General features: G+C 45.4%; 2 long non-coding RNA genes across 2 annotated transcripts; one reads left to right on the top strand and one right to left on the bottom strand.

Annotated features, from left to right (window-relative positions):
• The first annotated feature begins 3,884 nt into the window (after nt 1-3,884).
• LOC135804990 (uncharacterized) lies at nt 3,885-5,700 on the top strand. The gene is made up of 2 exons (XR_010551107.1): nt 3,885-4,473; nt 5,316-5,700. It is a non-coding gene; the product is annotated as an uncharacterized LOC135804990 (long non-coding RNA).
• On the bottom strand, nt 4,893-6,804 carry LOC135804989 (uncharacterized). The gene is made up of 2 exons (XR_010551106.1): nt 6,229-6,804; nt 4,893-5,520 (listed from the first exon to the last, which is right to left on the bottom strand). It is a non-coding gene; the product is annotated as an uncharacterized LOC135804989 (long non-coding RNA).
• Nucleotides 6,805-14,925: the final 8,121 nt, after the last annotated feature.

Genomic DNA, 14,925 nt, shown 5'->3' with positions numbered 1-14,925 from the left:
TTTGTAGACCCTTTGGTATTCCTTCTTTCAGAAAAATCACACTTGAAGCAGTTCCCGTGAAATTGATATTTTGGCTAAATCTGACACCCGTTTTCCAGTACTGCTACCGGGAAACTGAACGCCAAAAATAAGTATGGCTTATCCGAAGGAGAATTGGGCACTGATTCCGATGAGCTGTGTCTCGAGCCGATCAGAGAAGAGGAACCGTGTCAAATTTCATAAATAACACCTTCCATATTTGGAAATTGGGCTTGATGACGTGCGTACTGCTTAGCTGTCAACATGCTGTGCATGCTCGCGCTCAGCAGTGTAATTGAATGGAAGAAAACAATTACTTTGATGTTTTGCAGCTCTATTTCGTTCCCTAACGGTAACCAAATCTAGATGTAGGAATCTGTTGAGCAGGAGAGTGACACATGTCTTCCCGAAGGCTGTCCAGGCTGCAGTGGTGATGAAGAAGACACGATCATCACCCCGAGATCGATTGTAGCGAATTGGAAAACTCATGGTGAATTTGCTTCCACTCCAAGGCAATGTCGAGGTATGAAGGGTGCTTGCTTGTACTGCCTTCCAAAGTGAAGAGGAGATGAACATGGCTGTGCATAGCTGTTGTTCTATGCCAACTTACCTACTCTTGCTGGTACCGCAGTGCATAATTGAAAATTTCGTGGACGAACAACTCGAGTCACTAGTGACTAGTAAGCACGGCTGTTTCATGCATGCGCTCTCCGGCCAAAAAATATGGCGTCACAAAATTTGAATTTTTGAATTTTTGCACCGTGATCGCGTGACAGAGCCAGATATTTAGACAATTTATTCAATTTTTCGGTTGCCATACGGTACGTTCTCAGATCGATTCTGGCCTGCTTGCCCTAAATATTTGGAGTTATTCGCTTGCCAGAGCTTGCAGCTGCCTTCTCCCAAACTCAGAACGAGCTTCCGCGATCTCCTTCAGATTCCAACGGCCTGCGAACGAGATAGATCTTGATCGTTGGCCACTTTGTTGCTATTGGTTGGACCTGTTACTGCGCCCCCGCGGTCCTGGAAAAAGAAAATTTTCTCACCCTCGCCTTCAATTTTCCCTCAATCTATGTTGTCCTGGCTATTAGTTTCAAGCAGTTTCGAAACTTGACGTGCATCCTGGAAACTTTTCGTGCCAGTTTTGATCGAGGTCCTTTTGGCGTTTATAATCCTGATTATGGAGGAGCATGCTAGCCTTCTGAGCTTGTGCTGCCGTATTGGAGGAGAAAAGTTCTCCGCCAGGAGTGTGAAAACAAAGTATTGTGTAAAAGAGCATTCTGGAAGTCTGCTGACCGTTTTCCACGTTGACACATCCAAAGATGACCCCTGCCTGCACCCCCCTTTTTTCTGCCACACTTGTAAATTAGTTATGGATCGTACTGTCAGTGCAGCATCTAACACTGGGTGTTTTGCAGGGGGTGGATGTGGCCCCATACATGAATGGCAGCCTCACCATCGCACTGGCTGTGCTCTATGCAAACCAGCAAAACGTGGCCGAAAGCCAAAGCAGTCAACGCAGCGACAGGAAAAACTCACTGCGTGGAAAAGTGCAGCACCACAAGTACAAGCAAACATCAATCCACCACAGCCAAAATCAACATTCAGCAAGATGAGCATGGACGTAAAAGAAGAAATAGTTAGACATGCAACACCCTCATACCAGGCAGGAAACACACTCAACAAGCAACGATTTGTCGACACCAATGCCATTGTGGCCTGTACAATTTGTGAAATGGCGGTGGATGGAGCCGTGTACGCACCGTGCTGTGAAACATTATTTTGTAGCGCATGCATTTGCAAATGGCTCAGCAACAACAGCACATGCCATGACTGTGGCAGTGACATGGCAGCGTCCAGTCTGCAGCGGCCCAACCGAGTGATCAGAAGTATGATCAGCAACTGGACCATACATTGTGACTATCACGAGCCTGCCTTGGCAGGTTGTCCTGCCACTGTTCCCCTACACCAGTTACAGAAGCATGTGGATGCCTGCGCATTTAGTCCGGCAGCATCATCCAGCAGACATAGTCAGCCAATACGTACAGTCAGCGTCACATCCTCTGTGAGTGATGTGCTACAAGCGTCACCGTCGAAAATGCGTGGCGATGTTGCAGACCGATTAACAAGTAAGCTGGTGACCGCCAAGGCTGAAAGTGGCCAGCTTGAAGTCAAGCCTAGCTGTCGGGGAAGACCTCAGATCTACCAGCGTGTCACTGCCGCAACCACATCATCCGAAGAGGCATCATCACGAACAATCCGCAGACGCTCCCTGCAATTGAGCACCGTCAACGAGACTGTCTGTGGAGATTCTGCTGGTATACGGGCACAAGAGGTGGCTGGAATAAAGCGCCTCTCCACACCGGAGCAAGAGCAGCTCCTACACGACATCGGCTTGCATCCGACAATGCCAACGTCGGGAACAGCGCTGGCTATAAAGGCAGACCTATCTCTGTCCTACAGCAAATTCAGGATGCTGAGGACATGGCTGCGGTCACTTGGCGTACAGCTGGAGTCAGAAAGGAAGATGCGCGCATTCATCGCCACGCAGATGCCAGCATATACACTGCAGAACATACCAATGATGAGGCGAAACGGTGAGCTCAGAATGGCAGCCATGGTATACTTTCCAGATTTAATCGCTATAGTTCTATATTTTCTTGACAAGCTGCATGGTGCTGAAGCCCTGACATGGTCAAGCAGCATTCCCCAGTCAGAAGTCTGGATCAAGATCGGTGGTGATCATGGTGGTGGAACGTTCAAGTTGAGCTTCCAGGTAAGCGGGTGATAATAAAAGATAAACTTGCTAGACGTGTATATGCTGCAGCGCTGCTTGCTATAGACTATACTAAGAAGTGCAGCTAGATTAGTGCATTGAATTAGTGACAAATGAGATGAATGCTTATCGAAAATTGGGCATGCACGAGATAATAATCATACCTTCTAACGCACAGTGTCTTCTTCTTCTACTGCACAGGTGGCAAACGTACTGCATCCGAACACTGTCAAGAACACCATACCGATTTGCATATTCGATGAGAAAGACACGCCGGGAAACCTCTACAGTGCTCTCAGTATGTACCAACAACAAGTCCGTGACCTGATGGCAACGCAGTGGAAGGGGAAGAAGCTGCGAGTGTTCCTTTTTGGAGACTACGAATTCCAATGCCATGTTTTCGGTCTGTCTGGCCCCAGTGGTGTTCGACCTTGCATCCATTGCCACTGTATGAAGCGCTCGATGGACCTAGATCCCAGCAGTGGACCAGAGGATGAGACAACAGCTAGGTCCCTGGAAACATTGGCAGCGGATCACCAGCGCTACACCACTGATGGCTCTCGCCTCAGCAGGGCGAAGCTATTCAATAATGTCATTCGGCCCACTATCCTGCCAATCCCAGTAGCCGACGCTGTAATACCAGCCCTCCACTTGGACCTCGGCATATTTGTGTGGATATATGAGCTCTTGGAAAAGGAACTGCACCAGCTCGATCTGAAGCTAGCGGCGCACTGTGCCCCAGCATCTAGCGATGGTGACGGGTTCACTCGGCTAACCACACTTCACCAGGAGCTGCAGACGGCAAGCACGAGCCTTGACGAGACCGAGCAAGAATGCACCATGTACCAGCACCAACTTCAATTCCTGACGATCTCGGTGCAGAATCAGCAGGTCGATGACAATGACGGTCGATGGCAAGCACTTGTTGAGCAGTTTCAAGTTGGTTTCACGCTGATAACGGCCAAGCGAGACAAGAAGCGTGTAGAGGTGGCTCGCCTAACATCTGATATAGAAAAGCTGAGCGGCTGTAAAGACATGCATGGTCCTTGCCAGCAGTCTTTGGATCCTGTTCTGCAGGCCAACAAAATCCAGCGTCAGGTGTATCATGGTGGAGCGTTCAATGGCAATCACATCCGTGTCGCCATGAGACCCGCTGTTGTAACTGCCATTACACAAGCTCCTGTGGCCATCATCTCAGCCAGACAGCCCAGTCTGCTTGCAGACGCACAAGCCATCGCAGAGCGCTATGGCAAATTGATCACCATGTATGCTGATTGCAGCAGCATTTTCAGCAAGTCATCGGCAGTCGACGACGATGCTCTCACCAAACTGGAGGCTTGCATCAAAACGTTCCTTGCTGCTTGCAGGACCGAGATCGTGGCCCGAGGCTTGGCGCATGTAACGCCGAAGCTGCACCTGCTTGAGCACCATACGTTGCCCATGATGCGTCGTCTCGGTGTCGGCATTGGCTTGCTTGGGGAACACGGAGCAGAAAGTATCCATTCTGCGTTGAACAATTACGAGAAGGACTTCAAAAATATCCCCGTCGCGAGTCAGCGTCTGAAGACCATCGCTGATCAGCATCTGCTCTCCTGCGTTATGGAAATGAGTAATCTTCGTCCCCAACGCAGTACCAGGAAGAGAAAAGCACTAGCACTAGAGGAGTAATGCACCACCAGGTGAGAACAAGTAGAATACTTTGTGAAACAATTATTTTATCGTGATTATAGTGATTAGTAAAGTGGATTATTTTAGTGTGCCTGGCGTTGTAAATCGAAGTGATGCCTGAATACCACGGTTTCACCCATATACTTTGTAAATCTAATCGTGTCAAAACATGTTCGAGCGGATTTACAAAACCTCGCTGAAAACCAGCTTAGATGGCGCCATATTGTTAGGTGGCACGCGCGTAACAGCCGTGTAAGCAACACTAGCAGGTGAGATATTTCAATTCATATTTGACAAAAATTGTTTTTGTTTGAGAACTGACAGTGGCAGTCATTTGACTCAGTAGGTGTCTCTCTGCTGCTTCTTTCCCTTCATCGGTAGGGTTGTGCTTGAAGTAAAAATAAATAGAAAATATGGAACAAAAATCTGATCATGTAATTCGAATTTCAACTTCAAAGTATGTGTACATCAAATCACAAAAATTTCAAGGTGGTGCTGTGCATTGAAAAAGATTGGGAGCTGGCAGCAATGGAAAGGGTAGAAACGAAACCAGTAATGTAGAGTATTCATAAGGTAGAGGGAGATGAAAACGGGAGAAGAGTACGAGTAGTGTCAATAGACAGCATCGTGTTGCATACGTTGTGAATATTGTGTGAATCTAATAATTGGCGAAGGGTAGTAATTAGGCAGAGTATTGTTACAATACAAGGTACTTTGTGAGCAGATAGCAATCAATATCACGGCATGGTTTAGACAGGAGCTCATAAATGTCACGAAATTGATAATCCAAAAATATAATATTATCCCCTGAGTAGTATTTTATATTATGGTGTTCTCCTGTGTTTACATGCAGAGCCTTGACGTTGCTGGACGAGCGACAATATAAATTACATAAACATGTAGCTCATGATGTGGGATGACTGCCGTATCGCATTACCAACGCAAACCCATCCTGTGTCAGTGCAGCCATCCAGCAACTTGAACTCCCGGACCAGATGCCGCTGCAGCTGAACACCATGCCGATGGAAAGCCAGGAGTTGATAGCGAAGCATTCTGGTCTGCACAGTACAAGCCGGCAAAGAACAATTATGAATTATAACGCATTGTAATCCTTCCCACACTTCCTTGTAAAAACAAACAAACAGTGCCATTATCACAACACTTGATCAAGCTTCTTGATGAAGGTATTTTCCATTGTGCTGGCCCAGCATCTGCACCAGGAAGACCATGTACACTTACACGTATCTTGTGTGTGTGTTCGTGCGTGTGTGTTTGTGTATCCGTCTGTGCATACGTGTGTGTGTGTGGGGGGGGGGGGGGGGGGTACACGCACACATGTGTATGGGTAGGAGTGTGTGTGTGTGGGGGGGGGGGGGGTACACGCACATGTGTATGGATGTGCGCGCTGCATGCATGTGTCTGTGGGAGTGCACGCACATGTGTACATGTGTGTGCGCAATATAGCATGTGTGTATGTGTTCGTTGAACACAGGGCTCTAGGGTGTCCTAGCGATCCTCCTGATTCCATAAACTTAGTGATCATTGTGATTTCATGTGCTTTGAAGTTGAATTCGCAATACATGTACTGATGCTTGATTAGATTTATGTTCCACATGTTCTATTTATTTTATTTTACTTCAAGCACTTGTACTATTCATGCACAACCCTACCAATGAAGGGAAAGAAGCAGCAGAGAGACACCTACTGAGTCAAATGACTGCCACTGTCAGTTCTCAAACAATTTTTGTCAAATTGAAAAATCTCACCTGTTAGTGTTGCTCACTAGCCACTAGTGACTCGAGTTTGTTCGTCCACGAAATTTTCAATTATGCACTACGGTACCAGCAAGAGTAGGTAAGTTGGCATAGAACAACAGCTATGCACAGCCATGTTCATCTCCTCTTCACTTTGGAAGGCAGTACAAGCAAGCACCCTTCATACCTCGACATTGCCTTGGAGTGGAAGCAAATTCACCATGAGTTTTCCAATTCGCTACAATCGATCTCGGGGTGATGATCGTGTCTTCTTCATCACCACTGCAGCCTCGACAGCCTTCGGGAAGACATGTGTCACTCTCCTGCTCAACAGATTCCTACATCTAGATTTGGTTACCGTCAGGGAACGAAATAGAGCTGCAAAACACCAAAGTAATTGTTTTCTTCCATTCAATTACACTGCTGAGCATGCACAGCATGGTGACAGCTAAGCAGTACGCACGTCATCAAGCCCAATTTCCAAATATGGAAGGTGTTATTTATGAAATTTGACACGGTTCCTCTTCTCTGATCGGCTCGAGACATAGCTCATCGGAATCAGTGCCCAATTCTCCTTCGGATAAGCCATACTTATTTTTGGCGTTCAGTTTCCCTTTAACTTGCTCTGCTTTATATGGCGTTGTCTAAATTCTTCAGGAAGTAGATTGTAGGGGTCAAACGGGTGTACCTTTAACCTTTAACTAACGAACGAGTAATTATTTTCTTGACGAGCGGGTTAAGGTGGCTCCTACCCCTCGGGTCCAATTTTTTTTGTTTGAAACGTGGCTACAAACGATTGTACTTTGTTCCGTAGGATATCTAGTGTACGGAGACAAACTTTTATCAAGTTCTACCGGCCGGTTTCACTCGGGGGAGGGGCCAAACATAGCATACTCACAATTGCCAATTTAGGCCAAAAACACCGGAAAACCACTTTTTTGGCCGTAGCACTCGTAGTTACCCCATTTTTCTTGATGTCCACCATCAGGACAGTAGTATACTTGCTAAATACCAGCATAAGCTTAAGAAGTGGGTAGAATTCTGCTAGAAGGTGACCTTTTTCTCTTTTCGGAATCATCCCATTTCAGCGCACACGTCCCACATATTAGCCCCGCCCACAAGTATTTGACACTGGACTTGCCCTGTATTCGATGGTTATGCTATCATAACCTAATAATGGTACTGTGTAGCAAGTTTGAGCAGGTTCTACCGAAGGTAACTCTTGAAATAAAACTTTGAAGTGTCAAGTGATGCCATATTTTCAAGAATCAGCACATTGCACTGGGATATTGTCCAACGCCTTAGAACCCCTGACTCCACCATATGACAGATACGTATCTTGCAATAATTGATTGCAACATCTTCCGAACATAGTTGTAGAGCTTTGGATCAAGTTTTAGCAGTTTCCACCGAAGCTAACTACCGAAATAAAACTTTGAAGTCGCCCACATACTAAATGCCATAGCTGAGCATGTGCATTGTGTGTGTGGTCTAAAGGTTTTCACAACTAGCTCCAATGCGGCAGATACGTGTCTTACATTACTTGATTGCAACATCTTCAGAACATAGTAGTAGAGCTTTGGATCAAGTTTAGACAGTTTCTACCGAAGCTAACTACCAAAATAGAACCGAAGTCGCCCACATACTAAATGCCATACATGTAGCTGAGCATGTGTATTGAGTGTACATGTATGCTCTAGTGTTTTGCACAACTTTCTCCAACATGAAGCCAATACTGATGTGTAATTTTTTGACTGCTTTGTCCAAAACACAGTGCTGAAGCAATGCACATTGGGCACTTTCTACTGGTAATGCAATTATTATTATACAGTGTTTGCTGCCAACATAGCAAGCAATACTGCTATACTAAATGCGTATTCCATTGGGTACGGTCCAATGGCTTTTCACTTCGCATCTAGCCACTGTTCTTCGTGCATTACTTGAATGCTTAGTCTCCGTGGAAATGAAGCTAAGAGCCACACTGGAGAAGTTTCTACTGAAGCTAACAATCAAAAATATAAAATTTCCAAGATACTACTATTACATAAAGTAGCTGTGTGCAATGCCACTAAAACCCTATTTGCCAGATATAGGCTGTTGAGACTGATAGCAGCTGAGCTGTATGATCTGATATGGATGGCGGTTCCACACTGACCAGCACATGTACACGTGCACAGGCAGAAGAACATACAAGTAATACACCTAACGTTACTTCGAAGTCCATCATGTAAATACAAGCGTATATACAAGCATCACTCCTATTCTCCACAACCTGCAGTCCTGGGCCACTCCAGCTGGTCAGAGTGCAATAATTTCTGCAGCAGGCTTGACTTGGAAAGCTAATCACAACTGCCATGGCTGCAACATGAGTATTACCAGCGCTTTTACAGCGCTACTTGTATTATATTATTGTCAATCCATTGTGGTGCATGGCACTCGTTTTCAACAACCGAGTTTATGTCATTAGTTGCATATCCAACGCCAATAGAAAAAAGAAGGGGTGGGGCAAATTACCACGGTTCAACACTAGTCATATTGAACGGCGTTATGCCATGCCAGGCGCGCACACAAAACGCCCGCGCGAGTGCGCATGCTTGTACACACCCGGGTAACACACATTCGTGCGACTTTACATAGCCTGCACTGTCGTTCTATGTCATAGGAGTGAGCGCACACACATATAATTATATATGGCAAGGTACGTTCGGGCCTGATTGGAAATTTTTATTTTCATTGCTATCAGGCTCGGCCTCATTTCCTCTGTGCTGCGCTGATGAGTTCACAAAGAACGAAACAGCATGCTGTCCGCAGATTGAGTATAATTATATATATGTACATGTAGATTGCCTAATTTTTCATACGTAATAAAATTGTGTAAGTATACACACATGTGCGTGCACATATAGATAGACTCAGCGGCATACGCATGAGTGTGTGCCGATAGGGCCACATGCCAATTATCGGATTAGTCAGTGAAAGTTGCACGGCACGACAAACTTTCGGACAGTCTGAAGATATGACACAATGAATGTGGAATACCCACCAGTGTGTAAGACCATTTCATACCTATTTCGCAGCGTTTGTGATTTTCGGAGCGTCCCATTTTGATGTCCTGACTTGGTTGATGACACAGTCACAAATTATCAAATTCACCTCCAATGCCATCCAATCTGCATTCCGCGATACATGTACAGTGAACGGTGTTGAGGAAAGCCATGCAGCAATAAAACAGTCGAGACTCCCAAGCAGAGGATACAATTCAACAGCGTATTGAAGTACGAATTGTTGTAAACAATTTTCAAGACACAATTACAAAATTTGAAGTGCGTCTTGAAACGTGTTTGAAGTGCTTCGATGTATTTACCTTCGATCTCCCTGAATCGATCCATCCACAGCTACCCGACGAATTTACCAGTCAGTGCGGGAGATGATCGAGCAAGTTATAATTGAAGGTCGCCGCGGAGATGTCAGTGGCACTGGCAGGAAATCTACACAAGTGTATTCTGAAATAATTTTCTAAGACTCAGGCGTGATTCAAGAGCGGACTTTGATTTCTCCCTTCTTATAGTACGAGCACCAGTCGACATTGCATTCTTGGAAAATCTTCTGCGAGTGCTGCCTTCCCCTTTCATAGAAAGAACGAGTGAAGAGGGACACTAGCAGCAGGTTCTAGCTAGGTCGCCAGAATTGCAGAAAAGCGAGAAGACGTTTCCTACAACGATTGATCGCACAAAAATCATCGCTACCGAAAAATTTACTGAAAATCTACACTTTTCAAACGATGCGCGCGCAGAGGGTGTGAGCCACCTTAACGGGTACCCTTTAGCAGCCATGTTTAATTTTTGCGCAATCTTCACTTAAATCCTGATTTTAATTTATCTGTTTTCGGTTGCATTTTGATATCACATTATGATTCGCGAAGTGATTTGTGTCTGATAGTTGCAGAGGTAGATCTACTAGGTGCAAAAAATGCAACAACAATGCAGACACCCAGCGTGGGGGGGGGGGGGGGTGTAAATAATTGACTCCCGCCTGGAATGCGCGATCCCAGTAGTGTGATTCTGTACTGACTGGATCATCGAAATCCAAACGGGTACCCTTTTACTAACGGTACCTGAGATTAACGGGCAGATACCCGGGTACCCGGTACACCCCTTTGACCCCTAGTAGATTGTTTGAAACTTGTTTTCGACCTCTTTCGTCACGAAGAACTCGAGGAGGCAACAGTAACCTGCATCGTCCCTGCCGCTGCTTCTGCACATTCTACCAAATTGGTGACACATGCTGGTGCAGTTCTTTGGAATTCCCTCCATGCGGGTATCCGAGGCATCGCCAAACTGGCCGCCTTCAAGTGAAGCAACTCACAGCATACCTCACGCAACATAGCATATTACCTAGCAGTCAGTTTGCCTACAGGAAAATGCACTCTACCGAAGATGCATTAGTTCTAGCCGCCAACCGTTGGCTGTTGGCCAAACAAGAGCGAAAATACACAGGTATTGTGATGGTTGACATGTCAAAAGCATTTGACCGTGTCCAACATCAACGTCTGATTGATAAACTATTCACCCTGGGAGTCAATGGCAGAGTATTGTTATGGTTGGCTAGCTATCTGTCTGGTCGTACTCAACGTGTCAAGGTGTGTGAGGCTCTTTCTGATGCAGTCCCATGCTCAAGAGGTGTGCCCCAAGGCAGTGTTCTTGGGCCGCTTCTCTTTGTCCTTTACACGAGTGACATTTCCGACGTCATACCTTGCATTGTTGTTCATCAGGAGTTCGCGGACGACATCATCCTAGATTATTCTGATTCAGATCTGGACACTGTTTGCAAGACGTTGACTGCGGCTGTGACACGTCTGTCTGACTGGCTCTCCGAAATTGGGCTTCTGCTGAATACCGGCAAAACCCAAGTCATGGTAATTCAACCTCGGGGACTCACTGGCGACATACCAGTCGTGAAATGTAAGGATCAAGCCTTAACTGTTACCTCCACTGCCAAATACCTTGGCGTAACCATTGATGACCAGCTATCCTGGCAGCCCCATGTCTCCAGTGTTGTGCAGAAGGCGTCAGTCGCCATCAGCCAGCTATGGCGCCATGGGCGATCTCTGCCCATAAGAGCCCGCAGACTTTGGTACATTGGCATTGTGCAAGCACGACTAACGTACGCATCCAATGCATTCTTCCCGTCGCTGACACAGCAGCTGCAGAGTCGTTTAATCAAATCCAGCAAATCCGGAATTCGTGCAATTTTCCGACTCTCCAGCCGTGCATCCACAGCCCCCCTCCTCGTGCGCTTATCTATTCGATCCCTAACTCACATTTTTTTAACTACAAGGTTTTATTTTTTGTTTTCCGGTGCCTACATGATCTTGCAAGTCCTCTTTTCTGCACCTACTTTCAGTTGACGGCTAACACAGGCCAAGCATCCCGGGATGATCGCCGAATTACTCGAGGACAGGAGCAGCGGCTACTGCAAGTGCCTTTCCTTCCTGGACCTTCCGGTCGTCAGTCATTGACATTTGTGGGAAGCACTCTTTGGAATTCCCTTCCCAGCGATATTCGCCTCCACAGTGCGGCGGTTGCCTTTAAACTGGCTCTGAACAGAATTAATTGTAATTTGTAACCACCTTGCTCGGCATCCCTACACATTACTGCATGTTTTCTCGGTGTTTTCTTCACTGCATGCTTACACATACACACACCCATTTGAATTATATACAAACTTTGTGCTTTGGAATTATCATGATTGTTATGATTCTTTTTAATATTTCCTTCTCTCATAATATTATATTCGTTCTTAGCAGAAACCGGAGGTTTTTCCTCTGGTGAGAAGGCAGAATTGCCTGTGCTCTAAACGAATTCAAATAAAAGAAACAAACAAACAAACAAACAAGCGCTTTGCAACACATTCTTGCCTGCTTTTAGCTTTACGCCCATGTTTCTGTAGCTGTGCTGGAACTGCTCTATTTCGCCTTCAAGTCAAGCGCTTATATATATAAGCTTTACGCCCATGTTTCTGTAGCTGTGCTGGAACTGCTCTAATTCGTCGCCACTATTTACCATTAGCCATGTCTCCCCCCTCCTACACCACCCTACACAGTGGGTCCATTGTTATTAGGCGTCTGCCTGTTTTGGTTTCTCCACTATAAATAAAAGAATACTACTACTAGAACTTGTGGTGGACTAACAAAAGGCAATAACAACTTCAAGTGGTGGACTAGCAAAAGGCAATAACAACTTCAAGTGGTGGAACACAACGTACGTTTCGCCGTGTGCACACTAAAGGCTCGCCTGGTGTGCAAATTGGACTCGAAAGGAGAGCCAGGCCGTTTAAAAATCGAATAGTGGGACCAAAAGGTTTACAAGTTATCCGCAGTTGACCAACGCTAAACCAGCCAAGATAATTATTGTTTAGTCAGAACGTGCAACAGATAGCAAGGGGAACTGACATTGACCAACCTGCTGGTTAGCTCCATCACATCTCGAATGCACTTAATAGCCAACTTGGAAGGTGCTAAGTTATGGAACGTCAGAGAGGGGAAGGTTGGCAAGTGATACTGTTATTCAGCAACCTGACATCGTTCAGCTCCACCACGTCCCGAATGCACACACCCACTAAGGCCTTCCAACTGTAATACTTGGAAGGCTCTTGTCCTATGACGTCAGAAAGGGGAAGGTGAGTGTACCCAATGACAAGATGATGACGAAAGACGAAGGACTGCAAGGCACAGGACGGGCACGGCTCACTTCCAGAATGCGAAACAACAACCACCCAGCTTGGAAAGCTCATGTTTATCGGAGTTACTGATAAGCAAACAGGGGATAAGTTACGCGAGCACGAAGTGAGGCAGACCGCACCGCAGGATCTCTCTCCACTACCAGTACATGAATGGAACAAGTGGTGCCACAATTATGATGTACATGTCGCCGTATAGATGCTGACGGCTCACCAGGTGTGCAAATTATTGACTTGAATAGAGAGCCAGGGATCAAAGTTGAATAGAGAAGACGAAACCCTTGCAAGTTATCCGTAGTTGACTACCACCAAGAGTACATAATCCCCGGGGTCATGTACTCTTACTGCCACTAATATACTACTGTACTTGGAAGCGTGTTTTTATTGACCGCATAAAAATTAATGATGATGCAAAGAAAGAAAAGGACACCGGAAATATGATGCTGGATTTGAAAGAAGAAGAGAAAAAAAAGAAGAAGAAAAGAAACCCGACCAAGAGACCTCAAGCATTGCACCCAGGAGCAAATATGCTAGTGTGCCACTGGCACTGACATTCAACAGCGTGACATTTACCTCCATCTTATCTCGAATGCTCACACCAGCAGCCGTCCAACTTGGAAGGTTCTAAGTTATGAAGTAGCGTCTGAGGGGGAAGGTTAGTAAGTGGTACTGATATTCAACAACCTGACGTTTATAGCTACATCCCAAATACACACACCTACTACGGCCTTCCAACTTAGAAGGTTCTAAGTAAATAACGTCAGAGAGGGGAAGGTAAGTGCACTCATTGGCTAGAGTGGGCGAAAACAAGCTAAACGCCACAATGAACTAACACAGAGAGAGATTGATAGCACCGTCCGGTATGTTTCACTTCGTGCTCGCGTGGCTTCCTCTTTTTGCTTATCAGTCTCTCCGGTACACATGAGCCTTCCAAGTTGGGAGGTTGTTGTTCCGCGTTCTCGAATTGTGAGCCGTTCCCGTCCTGAGCTGCAGTTCTTCGTCTTTCGTCATCATCCTGACATTGCCAACATTCTTACAGTGTAGTTGGTTGTGACGTTTACAATGTAGCTTGTTTTCGTCTTGAATGCACTCGCCTTCCCCCTTTCTGACGTTAGCTTCGAACCGTCTAACCAAATCAGGCAATATCTTGGTTGAAATAATGGATAACTTGTAAACCTTTGGTCTTCTCTATTCAATTAAATCCTTCGCTTTCCATGCATCCGAGTTGATAATTCACTTTAGCTCATACATGTACATGTACACCCTTCAAAGCGGTGAACCCCTCGATAGGCGACAAGCCTCTGGGTCATCCTAATAAACATATTATTATTATTAACAGTTATCGAGGAAATTCGTTCTTGTATAAATGTTGAATATCCTTTATACATGTTCAACTCGGGTGGTGAGCAAATTAAATTATGATGAAAAAGGAGAAGGACAAAATGTTACGAGTTATGACTAACTGTCAACCAACGTAACCAGATCTTACACAGTCAGCAGTCAGTCACCGAGCTTGTTTTGTGTGAAAGTATAATAATAATTATTATTATTCTTATATCTATACTTCAAGTATTACAAAATAAAATAAAATAAAAGTCAGTCAGTCATGTAACTCGTAACATTTTGTCCTTCTCTTTTTCATCTCTATACATGTGTTTGGCCCATTGAGAATGAGAGATCCTCATCACTGGAGGTACAGGTAGATGACGAATGAACAGCAGGCAGAGGAATGAATAATAATACGGGATGTTAGTTTATTCCCACAACCTGCGATAAAATGATCAGCTGTAGCACCTACTCCACTTTTATGTTTATGTATCTATGTCATTCGGATCTTCCCAAGTTGTACATTGTACTGTTGAGATACCGAATTCAAATAAATCAATAAATCAATACCAATTATACTTTATTATGTGACTCGTGCAAAGTGCCCAGTTACGCAAAAACCACACGTACACTGGCTATCTCTAG

The sequence above is a fragment of the Sycon ciliatum genome, chromosome 1, assembly GCF_964019385.1.
Source record: "Sycon ciliatum chromosome 1, ocSycCili1.1, whole genome shotgun sequence".
Taxonomy (NCBI): Eukaryota; Metazoa; Porifera; class Calcarea; order Leucosolenida; family Sycettidae; genus Sycon; species Sycon ciliatum.
This window is presented reverse-complemented; position numbering and strand designations above follow the sequence as displayed.